This window comes from Ambystoma mexicanum, chromosome 6q, assembly GCF_040938575.1.
Source record: "Ambystoma mexicanum isolate Mex_15411 chromosome 6q, UKY_AmexF1_1, whole genome shotgun sequence".
Classification (NCBI taxonomy): Eukaryota; Metazoa; Chordata; class Amphibia; order Caudata; family Ambystomatidae; genus Ambystoma; species Ambystoma mexicanum.
In genome coordinates, this window is record NC_090937.1 from 1,631,511,125 (window position 1) to 1,631,538,015 (window position 26,891).

Sequence of the window (26,891 nt, forward strand, 5' to 3'; positions counted from 1 at the left end):
AAAGTTCCTTCATTCCTCCCTCCCATAACCCTTAGCAGGGGATTTATGGTAATTGAGTTGAGTTTCCAAACTGGCCCTTCCTTCCTTCCTTCCTTCCCATATCTGCCAGCTCGAGAAGGCTTGTTTTGTTGCACCTGGGAAGTAAAGTATCTATTTGCGAGAGAGAGAGAATGAGAGAGAGAGACAGAGAGAGAGAGACAGAGAGAGAAGGGGAAGGGGTGTTGGCAGTTAGGGTGTGAGCTAGAGAAATGAGGCCTGTCTGCAAAAGGCCATGGGATGGGAGTGCGTGGTTGCAGGTTGTTTGGCTTTGTAAGGCCTACTGCCCGCTTCACTCGAAACTGGGTCTAGGGTTGTCGGTTTGTAGGCTGTAAAAGCCCAGAAAAGCTCTTGTTCTCCAACCAGCAGAGTGGCGCAGCGGAAGCGTGCTGGGCCCATAACCCAGAGGTCGATGGATCGAAACCATCCTCTGCTAACTTTTTTCAAATTATGTTTTTGTGTCATGGCATTAGGGCACAAAGAGCTGTAAGTGCCTGGATGCAATGTCATTCCTTGAACTTGCTGCCTCGTTCCACTCTTGCGCTAAATAGGAGAGGGTCCCAGCCCAGCCAACAAAATGCACTGTTCAATCAAACCAAACTTAAAACCAAGCTCCTTTTTTAAGGGGTCCCGGGGAAATGTTGGGCTGACCGGCAAGACCTCATGATGCGAACTGCTTCTGCGTCAAACGCAAGCTTTTTTCATTCCCAGCCAATGACTTATTCTTATTTCTAAGGGCCGCTCCATCAGATAGCCCAGACAGGCAGGCGTTGGTGGTATAGTGGTGAGCATAGCTGCCTTCCAAGCAGTTGACCCGGGTTCGATTCCCGGCCAACGCAGATCAAATCTTTAAATTGTTCAAAATGCATTTTTTGGAAATCAGACTCATGCTGAAAGCAAAGCTGACACACTTTTCGTGAAAATCAAAACCCCATCCAGGAAAGGTTCTTGCATCCTAGTTTCTGCAACTGTCTATCGGTGAGGGGATTGAAGCGAGCAGGGCTCCTGGCCCCTCCCCGACAAAGCCCTGACGAAGGCCTGACAAAGGCCTATTCGCCTTGCCCTGACGGGCCTTGGTCCCAGCAAGCCACCGAGCACAGCACCTCAGCCTATTAGAGTGAGGTTTCAGGATCTCTCTCATCCTGTAAACCAACATACTGAAGAAGGTGAAACGTGTGGCTGCGCTCCTCACATGCTGAAGCAGCAGCAGCCCTTTCCCTGAAGCAAAGTTCCTTCATTCCTCCCTCCCATAACCCTTAGCAGGGGATTTATGGTAATTGAGTTGAGTTTCCAAACTGGCCCTTCCTTCCTTCCTTCCCATATCTGCCAGCTCGAGAAGGCTTGTTTTGTTGCACCTGGGAAGTAAAGTATCTATTTGCGAGAGAGAGAGAATGAGAGAGAGAGACAGAGAGAGAGAGACAGAGAGAGAAGGGGAAGGGGTGTTGGCAGTTAGGGTGTGAGCTAGAGAAATGAGGCCTGTCTGCAAAAGGCCATGGGATGGGAGTGCGTGGTTGCAGGTTGTTTGGCTTTGTAAGGCCTACTGCCCGCTTCACTCGAAACTGGGTCTAGGGTTGTCGGTTTGTAGGCTGTAAAAGCCCAGAAAAGCTCTTGTTCTCCAACCAGCAGAGTGGCGCAGCGGAAGCGTGCTGGGCCCATAACCCAGAGGTCGATGGATCGAAACCATCCTCTGCTAACTTTTTTCAAATTATGTTTTTGTGTCATGGCATTAGGGCACAAAGAGCTGTAAGTGCCTGGATGCAATGTCATTCCTTGAACTTGCTGCCTCGTTCCACTCTTGCGCTAAATAGGAGAGGGTCCCAGCCCAGCCAACAAAATGTACTGTTCAATCAAACCAAACTTAAAACCAAGCTCCTTTTTTAAGGGGTCCCGGGGAAATGTTGGGCTGACCGGCAAGACCTCATGATGCGAACTGCTTCTGCGTCAAACGCAAGCTTTTTTCATTCCCAGCCAATGACTTATTCTTATTTCTAAGGGCCGCTCCATCAGATAGCCCAGACAGGCAGGCGTTGGTGGTATAGTGGTGAGCATAGCTGCCTTCCAAGCAGTTGACCCGGGTTCGATTCCCGGCCAACGCAGATCAAATCTTTAAATTGTTCAAAATGCATTTTTTGGAAATCAGACTCATGCTGAAAGCAAAGCTGACACACTTTTCGTGAAAATCAAAACCCCATCCAGGAAAGGTTCTTGCATCCTAGTTTCTGCAACTGTCTATCGGTGAGGGGATTGAAGCGAGCAGGGCTCCTGGCCCCTCCCCGACAAAGCCCTGACGAAGGCCTGACAAAGGCCTATTCGCCTTGCCCTGACGGGCCTTGGTCCCAGCAGGCCACCGAGCACAGCACCTCAGCCTATTAGAGTGAGGTTTCAGGATCTCTCTCATCCTGTAAACCAACATACTGAAGAAGGTGAAACGTGTGGCTGCGCTCCTCACATGCTGAAGCAGCAGCAGCCCTTTCCCTGAAGCAAAGTTCCTTCATTCCTCCCTCCCATAACCCTTAGCAGGGGATTTATGGTAATTGAGTTGAGTTTCCAAACTGGCCCTTCCTTCCTTCCTTCCCATATCTGCCAGCTCGAGAAGGCTTGTTTTGTTGCACCTGGGAAGTAAAGTATCTATTTGCGAGAGAGAGAGAATGAGAGAGAGAGACAGAGAGAGAGAGACAGAGAGAGAAGGGGAAGGGGTGTTGGCAGTTAGGGTGTGAGCTAGAGAAATGAGGCCTGTCTGCAAAAGGCCATGGGATGGGAGTGCGTGGTTGCAGGTTGTTTGGCTTTGTAAGGCCTACTGCCCGCTTCACTCGAAACTGGGTCTAGGGTTGTCGGTTTGTAGGCTGTAAAAGCCCAGAAAAGCTCTTGTTCTCCAACCAGCAGAGTGGCGCAGCGGAAGCGTGCTGGGCCCATAACCCAGAGATCGATGGATCGAAACCATCCTCTGCTAACTTTTTTCAAATTATGTTTTTGTGTCATGGCATTAGGGCACAAAGAGCTGTAAGTGCCTGGATGCAATGTCATTCCTTGAACTTGCTGCCTCGTTCCATTCTTGCGCTAAATAGGAGAGGGTCCCAGCCCAGCCAACAAAATGCACTGTTCAATCAAACCAAACTTAAAACCAAGCTCCTTTTTTAAGGGGTCCCGGGGAAATGTTGGGCTGACCGGCAAGACCTCATGATGCGAACTGCTTCTGCGTCAAACGCAAGCTTTTTTCATTCCCAGCCAATGACTTATTCTTATTTCTAAGGGCCGCTCCATCAGATAGCCCAGACAGGCAGGCGTTGGTGGTATAGTGGTGAGCATAGCTGCCTTCCAAGCAGTTGACCCGGGTTCGATTCCCGGCCAACGCAGATCAAATCTTTAAATTGTTCAAAATGCATTTTTTGGAAATCAGACTCATGCTGAAAGCAAAGCTGACACACTTTTCGTGAAAATCAAAACCCCATCCAGGAAAGGTTCTTGCATCCTAGTTTCTGCAACTGTCTATCGGTGAGGGGATTGAAGCGAGCAGGGCTCCTGGCCCCTCCCCGACAAAGCCCTGACGAAGGCCTGACAAAGGCCTATTCGCCTTGCCCTGACGGGCCTTGGTCCCAGCAGGCCACCGAGCACAGCACCTCAGCCTATTAGAGTGAGGTTTCAGGATCTCTCTCATCCTGTAAACCAACATACTGAAGAAGGTGAAACGTGTGGCTGCGCTCCTCACATGCTGAAGCAGCAGCAGCCCTTTCCCTGAAGCAAAGTTCCTTCATTCCTCCCTCCCATAACCCTTAGCAGGGGATTTATGGTAATTGAGTTGAGTTTCCAAACTGGCCCTTCCTTCCTTCCCATATCTGCCAGCTCGAGAAGGCTTGTTTTGTTGCACCTGGGAAGTAAAGTATCTATTTGCGAGAGAGAGAGAATGAGAGAGAGAGACAGAGAGAGAGAGACAGAGAGAGAAGGGGAAGGGGTGTTGGCAGTTAGGGTGTGAGCTAGAGAAATGAGGCCTGTCTGCAAAAGGCCATGGGATGGGAGTGCGTGGTTGCAGGTTGTTTGGCTTTGTAAGGCCTACTGCCCGCTTCACTCGAAACTGGGTCTAGGGTTGTCGGTTTGTAGGCTGTAAAAGCCCAGAAAAGCTCTTGTTCTCCAACCAGCAGAGTGGCGCAGCGGAAGCGTGCTGGGCCCATAACCCAGAGATCGATGGATCGAAACCATCCTCTGCTAACTTTTTTCAAATTATGTTTTTGTGTCATGGCATTAGGGCACAAAGAGCTGTAAGTGCCTGGATGCAATGTCATTCCTTGAACTTGCTGCCTCGTTCCACTCTTGCGCTAAATAGGAGAGGGTCCCAGCCCAGCCAACAAAATGCACTGTTCAATCAAACCAAACTTAAAACCAAGCTCCTTTTTTAAGGGGTCCCGGGGAAATGTTGGGCTGACCGGCAAGACCTCATGATGCGAACTGCTTCTGCGTCAAACGCAAGCTTTTTTCATTCCCAGCCAATGACTTATTCTTATTTCTAAGGGCCGCTCCATCAGATAGCCCAGACAGGCAGGCGTTGGTGGTATAGTGGTGAGCATAGCTGCCTTCCAAGCAGTTGACCCGGGTTCGATTCCCGGCCAACGCAGATCAAATCTTTAAATTGTTCAAAATGCATTTTTTGGAAATCAGACTCATGCTGAAAGCAAAGCTGACACACTTTTCGTGAAAATCAAAACCCCATCCAGGAAAGGTTCTTGCATCCTAGTTTCTGCAACTGTCTATCGGTGAGGGGATTGAAGCGAGCAGGGCTCCTGGCCCCTCCCCGACAAAGCCCTGACGAAGGCCTGACAAAGGCCTATTCGCCTTGCCCTGACGGGCCTTGGTCCCAGCAAGCCACCGAGCACAGCACCTCAGCCTATTAGAGTGAGGTTTCAGGATCTCTCTCATCCTGTAAACCAACATACTGAAGAAGGTGAAACGTGTGGCTGCGCTCCTCACATGCTGAAGCAGCAGCAGCCCTTTCCCTGAAGCAAAGTTCCTTCATTCCTCCCTCCCATAACCCTTAGCAGGGGATTTATGGTAATTGAGTTGAGTTTCCAAACTGGCCCTTCCTTCCTTCCTTCCCATATCTGCCAGCTCGAGAAGGCTTGTTTTGTTGCACCTGGGAAGTAAAGTATCTATTTGCGAGAGAGAGAGAATGAGAGAGAGAGACAGAGAGAGAGAGACAGAGAGAGAAGGGGAAGGGGTGTTGGCAGTTAGGGTGTGAGCTAGAGAAATGAGGCCTGTCTGCAAAAGGCCATGGGATGGGAGTGCGTGGTTGCAGGTTGTTTGGCTTTGTAAGGCCTACTGCCCGCTTCACTCGAAACTGGGTCTAGGGTTGTCGGTTTGTAGGCTGTAAAAGCCCAGAAAAGCTCTTGTTCTCCAACCAGCAGAGTGGCGCAGCGGAAGCGTGCTGGGCCCATAACCCAGAGGTCGATGGATCGAAACCATCCTCTGCTAACTTTTTTCAAATTATGTTTTTGTGTCATGGCATTAGGGCACAAAGAGCTGTAAGTGCCTGGATGCAATGTCATTCCTTGAACTTGCTGCCTCGTTCCACTCTTGCGCTAAATAGGAGAGGGTCCCAGCCCAGCCAACAAAATGCACTGTTCAATCAAACCAAACTTAAAACCAAGCTCCTTTTTTAAGGGGTCCCGGGGAAATGTTGGGCTGACCGGCAAGACCTCATGATGCGAACTGCTTCTGCGTCAAACGCAAGCTTTTTTCATTCCCAGCCAATGACTTATTCTTATTTCTAAGGGCCGCTCCATCAGATAGCCCAGACAGGCAGGCGTTGGTGGTATAGTGGTGAGCATAGCTGCCTTCCAAGCAGTTGACCCGGGTTCGATTCCCGGCCAACGCAGATCAAATCTTTAAATTGTTCAAAATGCATTTTTTGGAAATCAGACTCATGCTGAAAGCAAAGCTGACACACTTTTCGTGAAAATCAAAACCCCATCCAGGAAAGGTTCTTGCATCCTAGTTTCTGCAACTGTCTATCGGTGAGGGGATTGAAGCGAGCAGGGCTCCTGGCCCCTCCCCGACAAAGCCCTGACGAAGGCCTGACAAAGGCCTATTCGCCTTGCCCTGACGGGCCTTGGTCCCAGCAGGCCACCGAGCACAGCACCTCAGCCTATTAGAGTGAGGTTTCAGGATCTCTCTCATCCTGTAAACCAACATACTGAAGAAGGTGAAACGTGTGGCTGCGCTCCTCACATGCTGAAGCAGCAGCAGCCCTTTCCCTGAAGCAAAGTTCCTTCATTCCTCCCTCCCATAACCCTTAGCAGGGGATTTATGGTAATTGAGTTGAGTTTCCAAACTGGCCCTTCCTTCCTTCCTTCCCATATCTGCCAGCTCGAGAAGGCTTGTTTTGTTGCACCTGGGAAGTAAAGTATCTATTTGCGAGAGAGAGAGAATGAGAGAGAGAGACAGAGAGAGAGAGACAGAGAGAGAAGGGGAAGGGGTGTTGGCAGTTAGGGTGTGAGCTAGAGAAATGAGGCCTGTCTGCAAAAGGCCATGGGATGGGAGTGCGTGCTTGCAGGTTGTTTGGCTTTGTAAGGCCTACTGCCCGCTTCACTCGAAACTGGGTCTAGGGTTGTCGGTTTGTAGGCTGTAAAAGCCCAGAAAAGCTCTTGTTCTCCAACCAGCAGAGTGGCGCAGCGGAAGCGTGCTGGGCCCATAACCCAGAGGTCGATGGATCGAAACCATCCTCTGCTAACTTTTTTCAAATTATGTTTTTGTGTCATGGCATTAGGGCACAAAGAGCTGTAAGTGCCTGGATGCAATGTCATTCCTTGAACTTGCTGCCTCGTTCCACTCTTGCGCTAAATAGGAGAGGGTCCCAGCCCAGCCAACAAAATGTACTGTTCAATCAAACCAAACTTAAAACCAAGCTCCTTTTTTAAGGGGTCCCGGGGAAATGTTGGGCTGACCGGCAAGACCTCATGATGCGAACTGCTTCTGCGTCAAACGCAAGCTTTTTTCATTCCCAGCCAATGACTTATTCTTATTTCTAAGGGCCGCTCCATCAGATAGCCCAGACAGGCAGGCGTTGGTGGTATAGTGGTGAGCATAGCTGCCTTCCAAGCAGTTGACCCGGGTTCGATTCCCGGCCAACGCAGATCAAATCTTTAAATTGTTCAAAATGCATTTTTTGGAAATCAGACTCATGCTGAAAGCAAAGCTGACACACTTTTCGTGAAAATCAAAACCCCATCCAGGAAAGGTTCTTGCATCCTAGTTTCTGCAACTGTCTATCGGTGAGGGGATTGAAGCGAGCAGGGCTCCTGGCCCCTCCCCGACAAAGCCCTGACGAAGGCCTGACAAAGGCCTATTCGCCTTGCCCTGACGGGCCTTGGTCCCAGCAGGCCACCGAGCACAGCACCTCAGCCTATTAGAGTGAGGTTTCAGGATCTCTCTCATCCTGTAAACCAACATACTGAAGAAGGTGAAACGTGTGGCTGCGCTCCTCACATGCTGAAGCAGCAGCAGCCCTTTCCCTGAAGCAAAGTTCCTTCATTCCTCCCTCCCATAACCCTTAGCAGGGGATTTATGGTAATTGAGTTGAGTTTCCAAACTGGCCCTTCCTTCCTTCCTTCCCATATCTGCCAGCTCGAGAAGGCTTGTTTTGTTGCACCTGGGAAGTAAAGTATCTATTTGCGAGAGAGAGAGAATGAGAGAGAGAGACAGAGAGAGAGAGACAGAGAGAGAAGGGGAAGGGGTGTTGGCAGTTAGGGTGTGAGCTAGAGAAATGAGGCCTGTCTGCAAAAGGCCATGGGATGGGAGTGCGTGGTTGCAGGTTGTTTGGCTTTGTAAGGCCTACTGCCCGCTTCACTCGAAACTGGGTCTAGGGTTGTCGGTTTGTAGGCTGTAAAAGCCCAGAAAAGCTCTTGTTCTCCAACCAGCAGAGTGGCGCAGCGGAAGCGTGCTGGGCCCATAACCCAGAGGTCGATGGATCGAAACCATCCTCTGCTAACTTTTTTCAAATTATGTTTTTGTGTCATGGCATTAGGGCACAAAGAGCTGTAAGTGCCTGGATGCAATGTCATTCCTTGAACTTGCTGCCTCGTTCCACTCTTGCGCTAAATAGGGGAGGGTCCCAGCCCAGCCAACAAAATGTACTGTTCAATCAAACCAAACTTAAAACCAAGCTCCTTTTTTAAGGGGTCCCGGGGAAATGTTGGGCTGACCGGCAAGACCTCATGATGCAAACTGCTTCTGCGTCAAACGCAAGCTTTTTTCATTCCCAGCCAATGACTTATTCTTATTTCTAAGGGCCGCTCTATCAGATAGCCCAGACAGGCAGGCGTTGGTGGTATAGTGGTGAGCATAGCTGCCTTCCAAGCAGTTGACCCGGGTTCGATTCCCGGCCAACGCAGATCAAATCTTTAAATTGTTCAAAATGCATTTTTTGGAAATCAGACTCATGCTGAAAGCAAAGCTGACACACTTTTCGTGAAAATCAAAACCCCATCCAGGAAAGGTTCTTGCATCCTAGTTTCTGCAACTGTCTATCGGTGAGGGGATTGAAGCGAGCAGGGCTCCTGGCCCCTCCCCGACAAAGCCCTGACGAAGGCCTGACAAAGGCCTATTCGCCTTGCCCTGACGGGCCTTGGTCCCAGCAGGCCACCGAGCACAGCACCTCAGCCTATTAGAGTGAGGTTTCAGGATCTCTCTCATCCTGTAAACCAACATACTGAAGAAGGTGAAACGTGTGGCTGCGCTCCTCACATGCTGAAGCAGCAGCAGCCCTTTCCCTGAAGCAAAGTTCCTTCATTCCTCCCTCCCATAACCCTTAGCAGGGGATTTATGGTAATTGAGTTGAGTTTCCAAACTGGCCCTTCCTTCCTTCCTTCCCATATCTGCCAGCTCGAGAAGGCTTGTTTTGTTGCACCTGGGAAGTAAAGTATCTATTTGCGAGAGAGAGAGAATGAGAGAGAGAGACAGAGAGAGAGAGACAGAGAGAGAAGGGGAAGGGGTGTTGGCAGTTAGGGTGTGAGCTAGAGAAATGAGGCCTGTCTGCAAAAGGCCATGGGATGGGAGTGCGTGGTTGCAGGTTGTTTGGCTTTGTAAGGCCTACTGCCCGCTTCACTCGAAACTGGGTCTAGGGTTGTCGGTTTGTAGGCTGTAAAAGCCCAGAAAAGCTCTTGTTCTCCAACCAGCAGAGTGGCGCAGCGGAAGCGTGCTGGGCCCATAACCCAGAGGTCGATGGATCGAAACCATCCTCTGCTAACTTTTTTCAAATTATGTTTTTGTGTCATGGCATTAGGGCACAAAGAGCTGTAAGTGCCTGGATGCAATGTCATTCCTTGAACTTGCTGCCTCGTTCCACTCTTGCGCTAAATAGGGGAGGGTCCCAGCCCAGCCAACAAAATGTACTGTTCAATCAAACCAAACTTAAAACCAAGCTCCTTTTTTAAGGGGTCCCGGGGAAATGTTGGGCTGACCGGCAAGACCTCATGATGCGAACTGCTTCTGCGTCAAACGCAAGCTTTTTTCATTCCCAGCCAATGACTTATTCTTATTTCTAAGGGCCGCTCCATCAGATAGCCCAGACAGGCAGGCGTTGGTGGTATAGTGGTGAGCATAGCTGCCTTCCAAGCAGTTGACCCGGGTTCGATTCCCGGCCAACGCAGATCAAATCTTTAAATTGTTCAAAATGCATTTTTTGGAAATCAGACTCATGCTGAAAGCAAAGCTGACACACTTTTCGTGAAAATCAAAACCCCATCCAGGAAAGGTTCTTGCATCCTAGTTTCTGCAACTGTCTATCGGTGAGGGGATTGAAGCGAGCAGGGCTCCTGGCCCCTCCCCGACAAAGCCCTGACGAAGGCCTGACAAAGGCCTATTCGCCTTGCCCTGACGGGCCTTGGTCCCAGCAGGCCACCGAGCACAGCACCTCAGCCTATTAGAGTGAGGTTTCAGGATCTCTCTCATCCTGTAAACCAACATACTGAAGAAGGTGAAACGTGTGGCTGCGCTCCTCACATGCTGAAGCAGCAGCAGCCCTTTCCCTGAAGCAAAGTTCCTTCATTCCTCCCTCCCATAACCCTTAGCAGGGGATTTATGGTAATTGAGTTGAGTTTCCAAACTGGCCCTTCCTTCCTTCCTTCCCATATCTGCCAGCTCGAGAAGGCTTGTTTTGTTGCACCTGGGAAGTAAAGTATCTATTTGCGAGAGAGAGAGAATGAGAGAGAGAGACAGAGAGAGAGAGACAGAGAGAGAAGGGGAAGGGGTGTTGGCAGTTAGGGTGTGAGCTAGAGAAATGAGGCCTGTCTGCAAAAGGCCATGGGATGGGAGTGCGTGCTTGCAGGTTGTTTGGCTTTGTAAGGCCTACTGCCCGCTTCACTCGAAACTGGGTCTAGGGTTGTCGGTTTGTAGGCTGTAAAAGCCCAGAAAAGCTCTTGTTCTCCAACCAGCAGAGTGGCGCAGCGGAAGCGTGCTGGGCCCATAACCCAGAGGTCGATGGATCGAAACCATCCTCTGCTAACTTTTTTCAAATTATGTTTTTGTGTCATGGCATTAGGGCACAAAGAGCTGTAAGTGCCTGGATGCAATGTCATTCCTTGAACTTGCTGCCTCGTTCCACTCTTGCGCTAAATAGGAGAGGGTCCCAGCCCAGCCAACAAAATGTACTGTTCAATCAAACCAAACTTAAAACCAAGCTCCTTTTTTAAGGGGTCCCGGGGAAATGTTGGGCTGACCGGCAAGACCTCATGATGCGAACTGCTTCTGCGTCAAACGCAAGCTTTTTTCATTCCCAGCCAATGACTTATTCTTATTTCTAAGGGCCGCTCCATCAGAGAGCCCAGACAGGCAGGCGTTGGTGGTATAGTGGTGAGCATAGCTGCCTTCCAAGCAGTTGACCCGGGTTCGATTCCCGGCCAACGCAGATCAAATCTTTAAATTGTTCAAAATGCATTTTTTGGAAATCAGACTCATGCTGAAAGCAAAGCTGACACACTTTTCGTGAAAATCAAAACCCCATCCAGGAAAGGTTCTTGCATCCTAGTTTCTGCAACTGTCTATCGGTGAGGGGATTGAAGCGAGCAGGGCTCCTGGCCCCTCCCCGACAAAGCCCTGACGAAGGCCTGACAAAGGCCTATTCGCCTTGCCCTGACGGGCCTTGGTCCCAGCAGGCCACCGAGCACAGCACCTCAGCCTATTAGAGTGAGGTTTCAGGATCTCTCTCATCCTGTAAACCAACATACTGAAGAAGGTGAAACGTGTGGCTGCGCTCCTCACATGCTGAAGCAGCAGCAGCCCTTTCCCTGAAGCAAAGTTCCTTCATTCCTCCCTCCCATAACCCTTAGCAGGGGATTTATGGTAATTGAGTTGAGTTTCCAAACTGGCCCTTCCTTCCTTCCTTCCCATATCTGCCAGCTCGAGAAGGCTTGTTTTGTTGCACCTGGGAAGTAAAGTATCTATTTGCGAGAGAGAGAGAATGAGAGAGAGAGACAGAGAGAGAGAGACAGAGAGAGAAGGGGAAGGGGTGTTGGCAGTTAGGGTGTGAGCTAGAGAAATGAGGCCTGTCTGCAAAAGGCCATGGGATGGGAGTGCGTGGTTGCAGGTTGTTTGGCTTTGTAAGGCCTACTGCCCGCTTCACTCGAAACTGGGTCTAGGGTTGTCGGTTTGTAGGCTGTAAAAGCCCATAAAAGCTCTTGTTCTCCAACCAGCAGAGTGGCGCAGCGGAAGCGTGCTGGGCCCATAACCCAGAGGTCGATGGATCGAAACCATCCTCTGCTAACTTTTTTCAAATTATGTTTTTGTGTCATGGCATTAGGGCACAAAGAGCTGTAAGTGCCTGGATGCAATGTCATTCCTTGAACTTGCTGCCTCGTTCCACTCTTGCGCTAAATAGGAGAGGGTCCCAGCCCAGCCAACAAAATGTACTGTTCAATCAAACCAAACTTAAAACCAAGCTCCTTTTTTAAGGGGTCCCGGGGAAATGTTGGGCTGACCGGCAAGACCTCATGATGCGAACTGCTTCTGCGTCAAACGCAAGCTTTTTTCATTCCCAGCCAATGACTTATTCTTATTTCTAAGGGCCGCTCCATCAGATAGCCCAGACAGGCAGGCGTTGGTGGTATAGTGGTGAGCATAGCTGCCTTCCAAGCAGTTGTTCAAAATGCATTTTTTGGAAATCAGACTCATGCTGAAAGCAAAGCTGACACACTTTTCGTGAAAATCAAAACCCCATCCAGGAAAGGTTCTTGCATCCTAGTTTCTGCAACTGTCTATCGGTGAGGGGATTGAAGCGAGCAGGGCTCCTGGCCCCTCCCCGACAAAGCCCTGACGAAGGCCTGACAAAGGCCTATTCGCCTTGCCCTGACGGGCCTTGGTCCCAGCAGGCCACCGAGCACAGCACCTCAGCCTATTAGAGTGAGGTTTCAGGATCTCTCTCATCCTGTAAACCAACATACTGAAGAAGGTGAAACGTGTGGCTGCGCTCCTCACATGCTGAAGCAGCAGCAGCCCTTTCCCTGAAGCAAAGTTCCTTCATTCCTCCCTCCCATAACCCTTAGCAGGGGATTTATGGTAATTGAGTTGAGTTTCCAAACTGGCCCTTCCTTCCTTCCTTCCCATATCTGCCAGCTCGAGAAGGCTTGTTTTGTTGCACCTGGGAAGTAAAGTATCTATTTGCGAGAGAGAGAGAATGAGAGAGAGAGACAGAGAGAGAGAGACAGAGAGAGAAGGGGAAGGGGTGTTGGCAGTTAGGGTGTGAGCTAGAGAAATGAGGCCTGTCTGCAAAAGGCCATGGGATGGGAGTGCGTGGTTGCAGGTTGTTTGGCTTTGTAAGGCCTACTGCCCGCTTCACTCGAAACTGGGTCTAGGGTTGTCGGTTTGTAGGCTGTAAAAGCCCAGAAAAGCTCTTGTTCTCCAACCAGCAGAGTGGCGCAGCGGAAGCGTGCTGGGCCCATAACCCAGAGGTCGATGGATCGAAACCATCCTCTGCTAACTTTTTTCAAATTATGTTTTTGTGTCATGGCATTAGGGCACAAAGAGCTGTAAGTGCCTGGATGCAATGTCATTCCTTGAACTTGCTGCCTCGTTCCACTCTTGCGCTAAATAGGGGAGGGTCCCAGCCCAGCCAACAAAATGTACTGTTCAATCAAACCAAACTTAAAACCAAGCTCCTTTTTTAAGGGGTCCCGGGGAAATGTTGGGCTGACCGGCAAGACCTCATGATGCGAACTGCTTCTGCGTCAAACGCAAGCTTTTTTCATTCCCAGCCAATGACTTATTCTTATTTCTAAGGGCCGCTCCATCAGACAGCCCAGACAGGCAGGCGTTGGTGGTATAGTGGTGAGCATAGCTGCCTTCCAAGCAGTTGACCCGGGTTCGATTCCCGGCCAACGCAGATCAAATCTTTAAATTGTTCAAAATGCATTTTTTGGAAATCAGACTCATGCTGAAAGCAAAGCTGACACACTTTTCGTGAAAATCAAAACCCCATCCAGGAAATGTTCTTGCATCCTAGTTTCTGCAACTGTCTATCGGTGAGGGGATTGAAGCGAGCAGGGCTCCTGGCCCCTCCCCGACAAAGCCCTGACGAAGGCCTGACAAAGGCCTATTCGCCTTGCCCTGACGGGCCTTGGTCCCAGCAGGCCACCGAGCACAGCACCTCAGCCTATTAGAGTGAGGTTTCAGGATCTCTCTCATCCTGTAAACCAACATACTGAAGAAGGTGAAACGTGTGGCTGCGCTCCTCACATGCTGAAGCAGCAGCAGCCCTTTCCCTGAAGCAAAGTTCCTTCATTCCTCCCTCCCATAACCCTTAGCAGGGGATTTATGGTAATTGAGTTGAGTTTCCAAACTGGCCCTTCCTTCCTTCCTTCCCATATCTGCCAGCTCGAGAAGGCTTGTTTTGTTGCACCTGGGAAGTAAAGTATCTATTTGCGAGAGAGAGAGAATGAGAGAGAGAGACAGAGAGAGAGAGACAGAGAGAGAAGGGGAAGGGGTGTTGGCAGTTAGGGTGTGAGCTAGAGAAATGAGGCCTGTCTGCAAAAGGCCATGGGATGGGAGTGCGTGGTTGCAGGTTGTTTGGCTTTGTAAGGCCTACTGCCCGCTTCACTCGAAACTGGGTCTAGGGTTGTCGGTTTGTAGGCTGTAAAAGCCCAGAAAAGCTCTTGTTCTCCAACCAGCAGAGTGGCGCAGCGGAAGCGTGCTGGGCCCATAACCCAGAGGTCGATGGATCGAAACCATCCTCTGCTAACTTTTTTCAAATTATGTTTTTGTGTCATGGCATTAGGGCACAAAGAGCTGTAAGTGCCTGGATGCAATGTCATTCCTTGAACTTGCTGCCTCGTTCCACTCTTGCGCTAAATAGGAGAGGGTCCCAGCCCAGCCAACAAAATGTACTGTTCAATCAAACCAAACTTAAAACCAAGCTCCTTTTTTAAGGGGTCCCGGGGAAATGTTGGGCTGACCGGCAAGACCTCATGATGCGAACTGCTTCTGCGTCAAACGCAAGCTTTTTTCATTCCCAGCCAATGACTTATTCTTATTTCTAAGGGCCGCTCCATCAGATAGCCCAGACAGGCAGGCGTTGGTGGTATAGTGGTGAGCATAGCTGCCTTCCAAGCAGTTGACCCGGGTTCGATTCCTGGCCAACGCAGATCAAATCTTTAAATTGTTCAAAATGCATTTTTTGGAAATCAGACTCATGCTGAAAGCAAAGCTGACACACTTTTCGTGAAAATCAAAACCCCATCCAGGAAAGGTTCTTGCATCCTAGTTTCTGCAACTGTCTATCGGTGAGGGGATTGAAGCGAGCAGGGCTCCTGGCCCCTCCCCGACAAAGCCCTGACGAAGGCCTGACAAAGGCCTATTCGCCTTGCCCTGACGGGCCTTGGTCCCAGCAGGCCACCGAGCACAGCACCTCAGCCTATTAGAGTGAGGTTTCAGGATCTCTCTCATCCTGTAAACCAACATACTGAAGAAGGTGAAACGTGTGGCTGCGCTCCTCACATGCTGAAGCAGCAGCAGCCCTTTCCCTGAAGCAAAGTTCCTTCATTCCTCCCTCCCATAACCCTTAGCAGGGGATTTATGGTAATTGAGTTGAGTTTCCAAACTGGCCCTTCCTTCCTTCCCATATCTGCCAGCTCGAGAAGGCTTGTTTTGTTGCCCCTGGGAAGTAAAGTATCTATTTGCGAGAGAGAGAGAATGAGAGAGAGAGACAGAGAGAGAGAGACAGAGAGAGAAGGGGAAGGGGTGTTGGCAGTTAGGGTGTGAGCTAGAGAAATGAGGCCTGTCTGCAAAAGGCCATGGGATGGGAGTGCGTGGTTGCAGGTTGTTTGGCTTTGTAAGGCCTACTGCCCGCTTCACTCGAAACTGGGTCTAGGGTTGTCGGTTTGTAGGCTGTAAAAGCCCATAAAAGCTCTTGTTCTCCAACCAGCAGAGTGGCGCAGCGGAAGCGTGCTGGGCCCATAACCCAGAGGTCGATGGATCGAAACCATCCTCTGCTAACTTTTTTCAAATTATGTTTTTGTGTCATGGCATTAGGGCACAAAGAGCTGTAAGTGCCTGGATGCAATGTCATTCCTTGAACTTGCTGCCTCGTTCCACTCTTGCGCTAAATAGGAGAGGGTCCCAGCCCAGCCAACAAAATGCACTGTTCAATCAAACCAAACTTAAAACCAAGCTCCTTTTTTAAGGGGTCCCGGGGAAATGTTGGGCTGACCGGCAAGACCTCATGATGCGAACTGCTTCTGCGTCAAACGCAAGCTTTTTTCATTCCCAGCCAATGACTTATTCTTATTTCTAAGGGCCGCTCCATCAGATAGACCAGACAGGCAGGCGTTGGTGGTATAGTGGTGAGCATAGCTGCCTTCCAAGCAGTTGACCCGGGTTCGATTCCCGGCCAACGCAGATCAAATCTTTAAATTGTTCAAAATGCATTTTTTGGAAATCAGACTCATGCTGAAAGCAAAGCTGACACACTTTTCGTGAAAATCAAAACCCCATCCAGGAAAGGTTCTTGCATCCTAGTTTCTGCAACTGTCTATCGGTGAGGGGATTGAAGCGAGCAGGGCTCCTGGCCCCTCCCCGACAAAGCCCTGACGAAGGCCTGACAAAGGCCTATTCGCCTTGCCCTGACGGGCCTTGGTCCCAGCAGGCCACCGAGCACAGCACCTCAGCCTATTAGAGTGAGGTTTCAGGATCTCTCTCATCCTGTAAACCAACATACTGAAGAAGGTGAAACGTGTGGCTGCGCTCCTCACATGCTGAAGCAGCAGCAGCCCTTTCCCTGAAGCAAAGTTCCTTCATTCCTCCCTCCCATAACCCTTAGCAGGGGATTTATGGTAATTGAGTTGAGTTTCCAAACTGGCCCTTCCTTCCTTCCTTCCCATATCTGCCAGCTCGAGAAGGCTTGTTTTGTTGCACCTGGGAAGTAAAGTATCTATTTGCGAGAGAGAGAGAATGAGAGAGAGAGACAGAGAGAGAGAGACAGAGAGAGAAGGGGAAGGGGTGTTGGCAGTTAGGGTGTGAGCTAGAGAAATGAGGCCTGTCTGCAAAAGGCCATGGGATGGGAGTGCGTGGTTGCAGGTTGTTTGGCTTTGTAAGGCCTACTGCCCGCTTCACTCGAAACTGGGTCTAGGGTTGTCGGTTTGTAGGCTGTAAAAGCCCATAAAAGCTCTTGTTCTCCAACCAGCAGAGTGGCGCAGCGGAAGCGTGCTGGGCCCATAACCCAGAGGTCGATGGATCGAAACCATCCTCTGCTAACTTTTTTCAAATTATGTTTTTGTGTCATGGCATTAGGGCACAAAGAGCTGTAAGTGCCTGGATGCAATGTCATTCCTTGAACTTGCTGCCTCGTTCCACTCTTGCGCTAAATAGGAGAGGGTCCCAGCCCAGCCAACAAAATGTACTGTTCAATCAAACCAAACTTAAAACCAAGCTCCTTTTTTAAGGGGTCCCGGGGAAATGTTGGGCTGACCGGCAAGACCTCATGATGCGAACTGCTTCTGCGTCAAACGCAAGCTTTTTTCATTCCCAGCCAATGACTTATTCTTATTTCTAAGGGCCGCTCCATCAGATAGCCCAGACAGGCAGGCGTTGGTGGTATAGTGGTGAGCATAGCTGCCTTCCAAGCAGTTGACCCGGGTTCGATTCCCGGCCAACGCAGATCAAATCTTTAAATTGTTCAAAATGCATTTTTTGGAAATCAGACTCATGCTGAAAGCAAAGCTGACACACTTTTCGTGAAAATCAAAACCCCATCCAGGAAAGGTTCTTGCATCCTAGTTTCTGCAACTGTCTATCGGTGAGGGGATTGAAGCGAGCAGGGCTCCTGGCCCCTCCCCGACAAAGCCCTGACGAAGGCCTGACAAAGGCCTATTCGCCTTGCCCTGACGGGCCTTGGTCCCAGCAGGCCACCAAGCACAGCACCTCAGCCTATTAGAGTGAGGTTTCAGGATCTCTCTCATCCTGTAAACCAACATACTGAAGAAGGTGAAACGTGTGGCTGCGCTCCTCACATGCTGAAGCAGCAGCAGCCCTTTCCCTGAAGCAAAGTTCCTTCATTCCTCCCTCCCATAACCCTTAGCAGGGGATTTATGGTAATTGAGTTGAGTTTCCAAACTGGCCCTTCCTTCCTTCCTTCCCATATCTGCCAGCTCGAGAAGGCTTGTTTTGTTGCACCTGGGAAGTAAAGTATCTATTTGCGAGAGAGAGAGAATGAGAGAGAGAGACAGAGAGAGAGAGACAGAGAGAGAAGGGGAAGGGGTGTTGGCAGTTAGGGTGTGAGCTAGAGAAATGAGGCCTGTCTGCAAAAGGCCATGGGATGGGAGTGCGTGGTTGCAGGTTGTTTGGCTTTGTAAGGCCTACTGCCCGCTTCACTCGAAACTGGGTCTAGGGTTGTCGGTTTGTAGGCTGTAAAAGCCCAGAAAAGCTCTTGTTCTCCAACCAGCAGAGTGGCGCAGCGGAAGCGTGCTGGGCCCATAACCCAGAGGTCGATGGATCGAAACCATCCTCTGCTAACTTTTTTCAAATTATGTTTTTGTGTCATGGCATTAGGGCACAAAGAGCTGTAAGTGCCTGGATGCAATGTCATTCCTTGAACTTGCTGCCTCGTTCCACTCTTGCGCTAAATAGGAGAGGGTCCCAGCCCAGCCAACAAAATGTACTGTTCAATCAAACCAAACTTAAAACCAAGCTCCTTTTTTAAGGGGTCCCGGGGAAATGTTGGGCTGACCGGCAAGACCTCATGATGCGAACTGCTTCTGCGTCAAACGCAAGCTTTTTTCATTCCCAGCCAATGACTTATTCTTATTTCTAAGGGCCGCTCCATCAGATAGCCCAGACAGGCAGGCGTTGGTGGTATAGTGGTGAGCATAGCTGCCTTCCAAGCAGTTGACCCGGGTTCGATTCCTGGCCAACGCAGATCAAATCTTTAAATTGTTCAAAATGCATTTTTTGGAAATCAGACTCATGCTGAAAGCAAAGCTGACACACTTTTCGTGAAAATCAAAACCCCATCCAGGAAAGGTTCTTGCATCCTAGTTTCTGCAACTGTCTATCGGTGAGGGGATTGAAGCGAGCAGGGCTCCTGGCCCCTCCCCGACAAAGCCCTGACGAAGGCCTGACAAAGGCCTATTCGCCTTGCCCTGACGGGCCTTGGTCCCAGCAGGCCACCGAGCACAGCACCTCAGCCTATTAGAGTGAGGTTTCAGGATCTCTCTCATCCTGTAAACCAACATACTGAAGAAGGTGAAACGTGTGGCTGCGCTCCTCACATGCTGAAGCAGCAGCAGCCCTTTCCCTGAAGCAAAGTTCCTTCATTCCTCCCTCCCATAACCCTTAGCAGGGGATTTATGGTAATTGAGTTGAGTTTCCAAACTGGCCCTTCCTTCCTTCCCATATCTGCCAGCTCGAGAAGGCTTGTTTTGTTGCCCCTGGGAAGTAAAGTATCTATTTGCGAGAGAGAGAGAATGAGAGAGAGAGACAGAGAGAGAGAGACAGAGAGAGAAGGGGAAGGGGTGTTGGCAGTTAGGGTGTGAGCTAGAGAAATGAGGCCTGTCTGCAAAAGGCCATGGGATGGGAGTGCGTGGTTGCAGGTTGTTTGGCTTTGTAAGGCCTACTGCCCGCTTCACTCGAAACTGGGTCTAGGGTTGTCGGTTTGTAGGCTGTAAAAGCCCAGAAAAGCTCTTGTTCTCCAACCAGCAGAGTGGCGCAGCGGAAGCGTGCTGGGCCCATAACCCAGAGGTCGATGGATCGAAACCATCCTCTGCTAACTTTTTTCAAATTATGTTTTTGTGTCATGGCATTAGGGCACAAAGAGCTGTAAGTGCCTGGATGCAATGTCATTCCTTGAACTTGCTGCCTCGTTCCACTCTTGCGCTAAATAGGAGAGGGTCCCAGCCCAGCCAACAAAATGCACTGTTCAATCAAACCAAACTTAAAACCAAGCTCCTTTTTTAAGGGGTCCCGGGGAAATGTTGGGCTGACCGGCAAGACCTCATGATGCGAACTGCTTCTGCGTCAAACGCAAGCTTTTTTCATTCCCAGCCAATGACTTATTCTTATTTCTAAGGGCCGCTCCATCAGATAGCCCAGACAGGCAGGCGTTGGTGGTATAGTGGTGAGCATAGCTGCCTTCCAAGCAGTTGACCCGGGTTCGATTCCCGGCCAACGCAGATCAAATCTTTAAATTGTTCAAAATGCATTTTTTGGAAATCAGACTCATGCTGAAAGCAAAGCTGACACACTTTTCGTGAAAATCAAAACCCCATCCAGGAAAGGTTCTTGCATCCTAGTTTCTGCAACTGTCTATCGGTGAGGGGATTGAAGCGAGCAGGGCTCCTGGCCCCTCCCCGACAAAGCCCTGACGAAGGCCTGACAAAGGCCTATTCGCCTTGCCCTGACGGGCCTTGGTCCCAGCAGGCCACCGAGCACAGCACCTCAGCCTATTAGAGTGAGGTTTCAGGATCTCTCTCATCCTGTAAACCAACATACTGAAGAAGGTGAAACGTGTGGCTGCGCTCCTCACATGCTGAAGCAGCAGCAGCCCTTTCCCTGAAGCAAAGTTCCTTCATTCCTCCCTCCCATAACCCTTAGCAGGGGATTTATGGTAATTGAGTTGAGTTTCCAAACTGGCCCTTCCTTCCTTCCTTCCCATATCTGCCAGCTCGAGAAGGCTTGTTTTGTTGCACCTGGGAAGTAAAGTATCTATTTGCGAGAGAGAGAGAATGAGAGAGAGAGACAGAGAGAGAGAGACAGAGAGAGAAGGGGAAGGGGTGTTGGCAGTTAGGGTGTGAGCTAGAGAAATGAGGCCTGTCTGCAAAAGGCCATGGGATGGGAGTGCGTGGTTGCAGGTTGTTTGGCTTTGTAAGGCCTACTGCCCGCTTCACTCGAAACTGGGTCTAGGGTTGTCGGTTTGTAGGCTGTAAAAGCCCATAAAAGCTCTTGTTCTCCAACCAGCAGAGTGGCGCAGCGGAAGCGTGCTGGGCCCATAACCCAGAGGTCGATGGATCGAAACCATCCTCTGCTAACTTTTTTCAAATTATGTTTTTGTGTCATGGCATTAGGGCACAAAGAGCTGTAAGTGCCTGGATGCAATGTCATTCCTTGAACTTGCTGCCTCGTTCCACTCTTGCGCTAAATAGGAGAAGGTCCCAGCCCAGCCAACAAAATGTACTGTTCAATCAAACCAAACTTAAAACCAAGCTCCTTTTTTAAGGGGTCCCGGGGAAATGTTGGGCTGACCGGCAAGACCTCATGATGCGAACTGCTTCTGCGTCAAACGCAAGCTTTTTTCATTCCCAGCCAATGACTTATTCTTATTTCTAAGGGCCGCTCCATCAGATAGCCCAGACAGGCAGGCGTTGGTGGTATAGTGGTGAGCATAGCTGCCTTCCAAGCAGTTGACCCGGGTTCGATTCCCGGCCAACGCAGATCAAATCTTTAAATTGTTCAAAATGCATTTTTTGGAAATCAGACTCATGCTGAAAGCAAAGCTGACACACTTTTCGTGAAAATCAAAACCCCATCCAGGAAAGGTTCTTGCATCCTAGTTTCTGCAACTGTCTATCGGTGAGGGGATTGAAGCGAGCAGGGCTCCTGGCCCCTCCCCGACAAAGCCCTGACGAAGGCCTGACAAAGGCCTATTCGCCTTGCCCTGACGGGCCTTGGTCCCAGCAGGCCACCAAGCACAGCACCTCAGCCTATTAGAGTGAGGTTTCAGGATCTCTCTCATCCTGTAAACCAACATACTGAAGAAGGTGAAACGTGTGGCTGCGCTCCTCACATGCTGAAGCAGCAGCAGCCCTTTCCCTGAAGCAAAGTTCCTTCATTCCTCCCTCCCATAACCCTTAGCAGGGGATTTATGGTAATTGAGTTGAGTTTCCAAACTGGCCCTTCCTTCCTTCCTTCCCATATCTGCCAGCTCGAGAAGGCTTGTTTTGTTGCACCTGGGAAGTAAAGTATCTATTTGCGAGAGAGAGAGAATGAGAGAGAGAGACAGAGAGAGAGAGACAGAGAGAGAAGGGGAAGGGGTGTTGGCAGTTAGGGTGTGAGCTAGAGAAATGAGGCCTGTCTGCAAAAGGCCATGGGATGGGAGTGCGTGGTTGCAGGTTGTTTGGCTTTGTAAGGCCTACTGCCCGCTTCACTCGAAAATGGGTCTAGGGTTGTCGGTTTGTAGGCTGTAAAAGCCCAGAAAAGCTTTTGTTCTCCAACCAGCAGAGTGGCGCAGCGGAAGCGTGCTGGGCCCATAACCCAGAGGTCAATGGATCGAAACCATCCTCTGCTAACTTTTTTCAAATTATGTTTTTGTGTCATGGCATTAGGGCACAAAGAGCTGTAAGTGCCTGGATGCAATGTCATTCCTTGAACTTGCTGCCTCGTTCCACTCTTGCGCTAAATAGGAGAGGGTCCCAGCCCAGCCAACAAAATGCACTGTTCAATCAAACCAAACTTAAAACCAAGCTCCTTTTTTAAGGGGTCCCGGGGAAATGTTGGGCTGACCGGCAAGACCTCATGATGCGAACTGCTTCTGCGTCAAACGCAAGCTTTTTTCATTCCCAGCCAATGACTTATTCTTATTTCTAAGGGCCGCTCCATCAGATAGCCCAGACAGGCAGGCGTTGGTGGTATAGTGGTGAGCATAGCTGCCTTCCAAGCAGTTGACCCGGGTTCGATTCCCGGCCAACGCAGATCAAATCTTTAAATTGTTCAAAATGCATTTTTTGGAAATCAGACTCATGCTGAAAGCAAAGCTGACACACTTTTCGTGAAAATCAAAACCCCATCCAGGAAAGGTTCTTGCATCCTAGTTTCTGCAACTGTCTATCGGTGAGGGGATTGAAGCGAGCAGGGCTCCTGGCCCCTCCCCGACAAAGCCCTGACGAAGGCCTGACAAAGGCCTATTCGCCTTGCCCTGACGGGCCTTGGTCCCAGCAGGCCACCGAGCACAGCACCTCAGCCTATTAGAGTGAGGTTTCAGGATCTCTCTCATCCTGTAAACCAACATACTGAAGAAGGTGAAACGTGTGGCTGCGCTCCTCACATGCTGAAGCAGCAGCAGCCCTTTCCCTGAAGCAAAGTTCCTTCATTCCTCCCTCCCATAACCCTTAGCAGGGGATTTATGGTAATTGAGTTGAGTTTCCAAACTGGCCCTTCCTTCCTTCCTTCCCATATCTGCCAGCTCGAGAAGGCTTGTTTTGTTGCACCTGGGAAGTAAAGTATCTATTTGCGAGAGAGAGAGAATGAGAGAGAGAGACAGAGAGAGAGAGACAGAGAGAGAAGGGGAAGGGGTGTTGGCAGTTAGGGTGTGAGCTAGAGAAATGAGGCCTGTCTGCAAAAGGCCATGGGATGGGAGTGCGTGGTTGCAGGTTGTTTGGCTTTGTAAGGCCTACTGCCCGCTTCACTCGAAACTGGGTCTAGGGTTGTCGGTTTGTAGGCTGTAAAAGCCCATAAAAGCTCTTGTTCTCCAACCAGCAGAGTGGCGCAGCGGAAGCGTGCTGGGCCCATAACCCAGAGGTCGATGGATCGAAACCATCCTCTGCTAACTTTTTTCAAATTATGTTTTTGTGTCATGGCATTAGGGCACAAAGAGCTGTAAGTGCCTGGATGCAATGTCATTCCTTGAACTTGCTGCCTCGTTCCACTCTTGCGCTAAATAGGAGAGGGTCCCAGCCCAGCCAACAAAATGTACTGTTCAATCAAACCAAACTTAAAACCAAGCTCCTTTTTTAAGGGGTCCCGGGGAAATGTTGGGCTGACCGGCAAGACCTCATGATGCGAACTGCTTCTGCGTCAAACGCAAGCTTTTTTCATTCCCAGCCAATGACTTATTCTTATTTCTAAGGGCCGCTCCATCAGATAGCCCAGACAGGCAGGCGTTGGTGGTATAGTGGTGAGCATAGCTGCCTTCCAAGCAGTTGTTCAAAATGCATTTTTTGGAAATCAGACTCATGCTGAAAGCAAAGCTGACACACTTTTCGTGAAAATCAAAACCCCATCCAGGAAAGGTTCTTGCATCCTAGTTTCTGCAACTGTCTATCGGTGAGGGGATTGAAGCGAGCAGGGCTCCTGGCCCCTCCCCGACAAAGCCCTGACGAAGGCCTGACAAAGGCCTATTCGCCTTGCCCTGACGGGCCTTGGTCCCAGCAGGCCACCGAGCACAGCACCTCAGCCTATTAGAGTGAGGTTTCAGGATCTCTCTCATCCTGTAAACCAACATACTGAAGAAGGTGAAACGTGTGGCTGCGCTCCTCACATGCTGAAGCAGCAGCAGCCCTTTCCCTGAAGCAAAGTTCCTTCATTCCTCCCTCCCATAACCCTTAGCAGGGGATTTATGGTAATTGAGTTGAGTTTCCAAACTGGCCCTTCCTTCCTTCCTTCCCATATCTGCCAGCTCGAGAAGGCTTGTTTTGTTGCACCTGGGAAGTAAAGTATCTATTTGCGAGAGAGAGAGAATGAGAGAGAGAGACAGAGAGAGAGAGACAGAGAGAGAAGGGGAAGGGGTGTTGGCAGTTAGGGTGTGAGCTAGAGAAATGAGGCCTGTCTGCAAAAGGCCATGGGATGGGAGTGCGTGGTTGCAGGTTGTTTGGCTTTGTAAGGCCTACTGCCCGCTTCACTCGAAACTGGGTCTAGGGTTGTCGGTTTGTAGGCTGTAAAAGCCCAGAAAAGCTCTTGTTCTCCAACCAGCAGAGTGGCGCAGCGGAAGCGTGCTGGGCCCATAACCCAGAGGTCGATGGATCGAAACCATCCTCTGCTAACTTTTTTCAAATTATGTTTTTGTGTCATGGCATTAGGGCACAAAGAGCTGTAAGTGCCTGGATGCAATGTCATTCCTTGAACTTGCTGCCTCGTTCCACTCTTGCGCTAAATAGGGGAGGGTCCCAGCCCAGCCAACAAAATGTACTGTTCAATCAAACCAAACTTAAAACCAAGCTCCTTTTTTAAGGGGTCCCGGGGAAATGTTGGGCTGACCGGCAAGACCTCATGATGCGAACTGCTTCTGCGTCAAACGCAAGCTTTTTTCATTCCCAGCCAATGACTTATTCTTATTTCTAAGGGCCGCTCCATCAGACAGCCCAGACAGGCAGGCGTTGGTGGTATAGTGGTGAGCATAGCTGCCTTCCAAGCAGTTGACCCGGGTTCGATTCCCGGCCAACGCAGATCAAATCTTTAAATTGTTCAAAATGCATTTTTTGGAAATCAGACTCATGCTGAAAGCAAAGCTGACACACTTTTCGTGAAAATCAAAACCCCATCCAGGAAAGGTTCTTGCATCCTAGTTTCTGCAACTGTCTATCGGTGAGGGGATTGAAGCGAGCAGGGCTCCTGGCCCCTCCCCGACAAAGCCCTGACGAAGGCCTGACAAAGGCCTATTCGCCTTGCCCTGACGGGCCTTGGTCCCAGCAGGCCACCGAGCACAGCACCTCAGCCTATTAGAGTGAGGTTTCAGGATCTCTCTCATCCTGTAAACCAACATACTGAAGAAGGTGAAACGTGTGGCTGCGCTCCTCACATGCTGAAGCAGCAGCAGCCCTTTCCCTGAAGCAAAGTTCCTTCATTCCTCCCTCCCATAACCCTTAGCAGGGGATTTATGGTAATTGAGTTGAGTTTCCAAACTGGCCCTTCCTTCCTTCCTTCCCATATCTGCCAGCTCGAGAAGGCTTGTTTTGTTGCACCTGGGAAGTAAAGTATCTATTTGCGAGAGAGAGAGAATGAGAGAGAGAGACAGAGAGAGAGAGACAGAGAGAGAAGGGGAAGGGGTGTTGGCAGTTAGGGTGTGAGCTAGAGAAATGAGGCCTGTCTGCAAAAGGCCATGGGATGGGAGTGCGTGGTTGCAGGTTGTTTGGCTTTGTAAGGCCTACTGCCCGCTTCACTCGAAACTGGGTCTAGGGTTGTCGGTTTGTAGGCTGTAAAAGCCCAGAAAAGCTCTTGTTCTCCAACCAGCAGAGTGGCGCAGCGGAAGCGTGCTGGGCCCATAACCCAGAGGTCGATGGATCGAAACCATCCTCTGCTAACTTTTTTCAAATTATGTTTTTGTGTCATGGCATTAGGGCACAAAGAGCTGTAAGTGCCTGGATGCAATGTCATTCCTTGAACTTGCTGCCTCGTTCCACTCTTGCGCTAAATAGGAGAGGGTCCCAGCCCAGCCAACAAAATGTACTGTTCAATCAAACCAAACTTAAAACCAAGCTCCTTTTTTAAGGGGTCCCGGGGAAATGTTGGGCTGACCGGCAAGACCTCATGATGCGAACTGCTTCTGCGTCAAACGCAAGCTTTTTTCATTCCCAGCCAATGACTTATTCTTATTTCTAAGGGCCGCTCCATCAGATAGCCCAGACAGGCAGGCGTTGGTGGTATAGTGGTGAGCATAGCTGCCTTCCAAGCAGTTGACCCGGGTTCGATTCCTGGCCAACGCAGATCAAATCTTTAAATTGTTCAAAATGCATTTTTTGGAAATCAGACTCATGCTGAAAGCAAAGCTGACACACTTTTCGTGAAAATCAAAACCCCATCCAGGAAAGGTTCTTGCATCCTAGTTTCTGCAACTGTCTATCGGTGAGGGGATTGAAGCGAGCAGGGCTCCTGGCCCCTCCCCGACAAAGCCCTGACGAAGGCCTGACAAAGGCCTATTCGCCTTGCCCTGACGGGCCTTGGTCCCAGCAGGCCACCGAGCACAGCACCTCAGCCTATTAGAGTGAGGTTTCAGGATCTCTCTCATCCTGTAAACCAACATACTGAAGAAGGTGAAACGTGTGGCTGCGCTCCTCACATGCTGAAGCAGCAGCAGCCCTTTCCCTGAAGCAAAGTTCCTTCATTCCTCCCTCCCATAACCCTTAGCAGGGGATTTATGGTAATTGAGTTGAGTTTCCAAACTGGCCCTTCCTTCCTTCCCATATCTGCCAGCTCGAGAAGGCTTGTTTTGTTGCCCCTGGGAAGTAAAGTATCTATTTGCGAGAGAGAGAGAATGAGAGAGAGAGACAGAGAGAGAGAGACAGAGAGAGAAGGGGAAGGGGTGTTGGCAGTTAGGGTGTGAGCTAGAGAAATGAGGCCTGTCTGCAAAAGGCCATGGGATGGGAGTGCGTGGTTGCAGGTTGTTTGGCTTTGTAAGGCCTACTGCCCGCTTCACTCGAAACTGGGTCTAGGGTTGTCGGTTTGTAGGCTGTAAAAGCCCATAAAAGCTCTTGTTCTCCAACCAGCAGAGTGGCGCAGCGGAAGCGTGCTGGGCCCATAACCCAGAGGTCGATGGATCGAAACCATCCTCTGCTAACTTTTTTCAAATTATGTTTTTGTGTCATGGCATTAGGGCACAAAGAGCTGTAAGTGCCTGGATGCAATGTCATTCCTTGAACTTGCTGCCTCGTTCCACTCTTGCGCTAAATAGGAGAGGGTCCCAG

At 50.1% G+C, this 26,891-nt stretch overlaps 16 non-coding genes across 16 annotated transcripts; all 16 read left to right on the plus strand.

The window, feature by feature from the left end:
- Nucleotides 1–803: 803 nt before the first annotated feature.
- On the plus strand, nt 804–875 carry TRNAG-UCC (transfer RNA glycine (anticodon UCC)). Its single transcript has one exon. It is a non-coding gene; the product is annotated as a tRNA-Gly (tRNA).
- Nucleotides 876–2,060: 1,185 nt separating this feature from the next.
- TRNAG-UCC (transfer RNA glycine (anticodon UCC)) lies at nt 2,061–2,132 on the plus strand. The gene has a single exon. It is a non-coding gene; the product is annotated as a tRNA-Gly (tRNA).
- A 1,185-nt stretch (nt 2,133–3,317) lies between these two features.
- TRNAG-UCC (transfer RNA glycine (anticodon UCC)) lies at nt 3,318–3,389 on the plus strand. Its single transcript has one exon. It is a non-coding gene; the product is annotated as a tRNA-Gly (tRNA).
- A 1,181-nt stretch (nt 3,390–4,570) lies between these two features.
- On the plus strand, nt 4,571–4,642 carry TRNAG-UCC (transfer RNA glycine (anticodon UCC)). The gene has a single exon. It is a non-coding gene; the product is annotated as a tRNA-Gly (tRNA).
- A 1,185-nt stretch (nt 4,643–5,827) lies between these two features.
- TRNAG-UCC (transfer RNA glycine (anticodon UCC)) lies at nt 5,828–5,899 on the plus strand. Its single transcript has one exon. It is a non-coding gene; the product is annotated as a tRNA-Gly (tRNA).
- A 1,185-nt stretch (nt 5,900–7,084) lies between these two features.
- On the plus strand, nt 7,085–7,156 carry TRNAG-UCC (transfer RNA glycine (anticodon UCC)). Its single transcript has one exon. It is a non-coding gene; the product is annotated as a tRNA-Gly (tRNA).
- A 1,185-nt stretch (nt 7,157–8,341) lies between these two features.
- On the plus strand, nt 8,342–8,413 carry TRNAG-UCC (transfer RNA glycine (anticodon UCC)). Its single transcript has one exon. It is a non-coding gene; the product is annotated as a tRNA-Gly (tRNA).
- A 1,185-nt stretch (nt 8,414–9,598) lies between these two features.
- On the plus strand, nt 9,599–9,670 carry TRNAG-UCC (transfer RNA glycine (anticodon UCC)). Its single transcript has one exon. It is a non-coding gene; the product is annotated as a tRNA-Gly (tRNA).
- Nucleotides 9,671–10,855: 1,185 nt separating this feature from the next.
- Nucleotides 10,856–10,927, plus strand: TRNAG-UCC (transfer RNA glycine (anticodon UCC)). Its single transcript has one exon. It is a non-coding gene; the product is annotated as a tRNA-Gly (tRNA).
- Nucleotides 10,928–13,324: 2,397 nt separating this feature from the next.
- Nucleotides 13,325–13,396, plus strand: TRNAG-UCC (transfer RNA glycine (anticodon UCC)). Its single transcript has one exon. It is a non-coding gene; the product is annotated as a tRNA-Gly (tRNA).
- A 2,438-nt stretch (nt 13,397–15,834) lies between these two features.
- TRNAG-UCC (transfer RNA glycine (anticodon UCC)) lies at nt 15,835–15,906 on the plus strand. The gene has a single exon. It is a non-coding gene; the product is annotated as a tRNA-Gly (tRNA).
- A 1,185-nt stretch (nt 15,907–17,091) lies between these two features.
- Nucleotides 17,092–17,163, plus strand: TRNAG-UCC (transfer RNA glycine (anticodon UCC)). Its single transcript has one exon. It is a non-coding gene; the product is annotated as a tRNA-Gly (tRNA).
- Nucleotides 17,164–19,601: 2,438 nt separating this feature from the next.
- On the plus strand, nt 19,602–19,673 carry TRNAG-UCC (transfer RNA glycine (anticodon UCC)). The gene has a single exon. It is a non-coding gene; the product is annotated as a tRNA-Gly (tRNA).
- Nucleotides 19,674–20,858: 1,185 nt separating this feature from the next.
- Nucleotides 20,859–20,930, plus strand: TRNAG-UCC (transfer RNA glycine (anticodon UCC)). Its single transcript has one exon. It is a non-coding gene; the product is annotated as a tRNA-Gly (tRNA).
- A 1,185-nt stretch (nt 20,931–22,115) lies between these two features.
- Nucleotides 22,116–22,187, plus strand: TRNAG-UCC (transfer RNA glycine (anticodon UCC)). Its single transcript has one exon. It is a non-coding gene; the product is annotated as a tRNA-Gly (tRNA).
- A 2,397-nt stretch (nt 22,188–24,584) lies between these two features.
- On the plus strand, nt 24,585–24,656 carry TRNAG-UCC (transfer RNA glycine (anticodon UCC)). The gene has a single exon. It is a non-coding gene; the product is annotated as a tRNA-Gly (tRNA).
- Nucleotides 24,657–26,891: the final 2,235 nt, after the last annotated feature.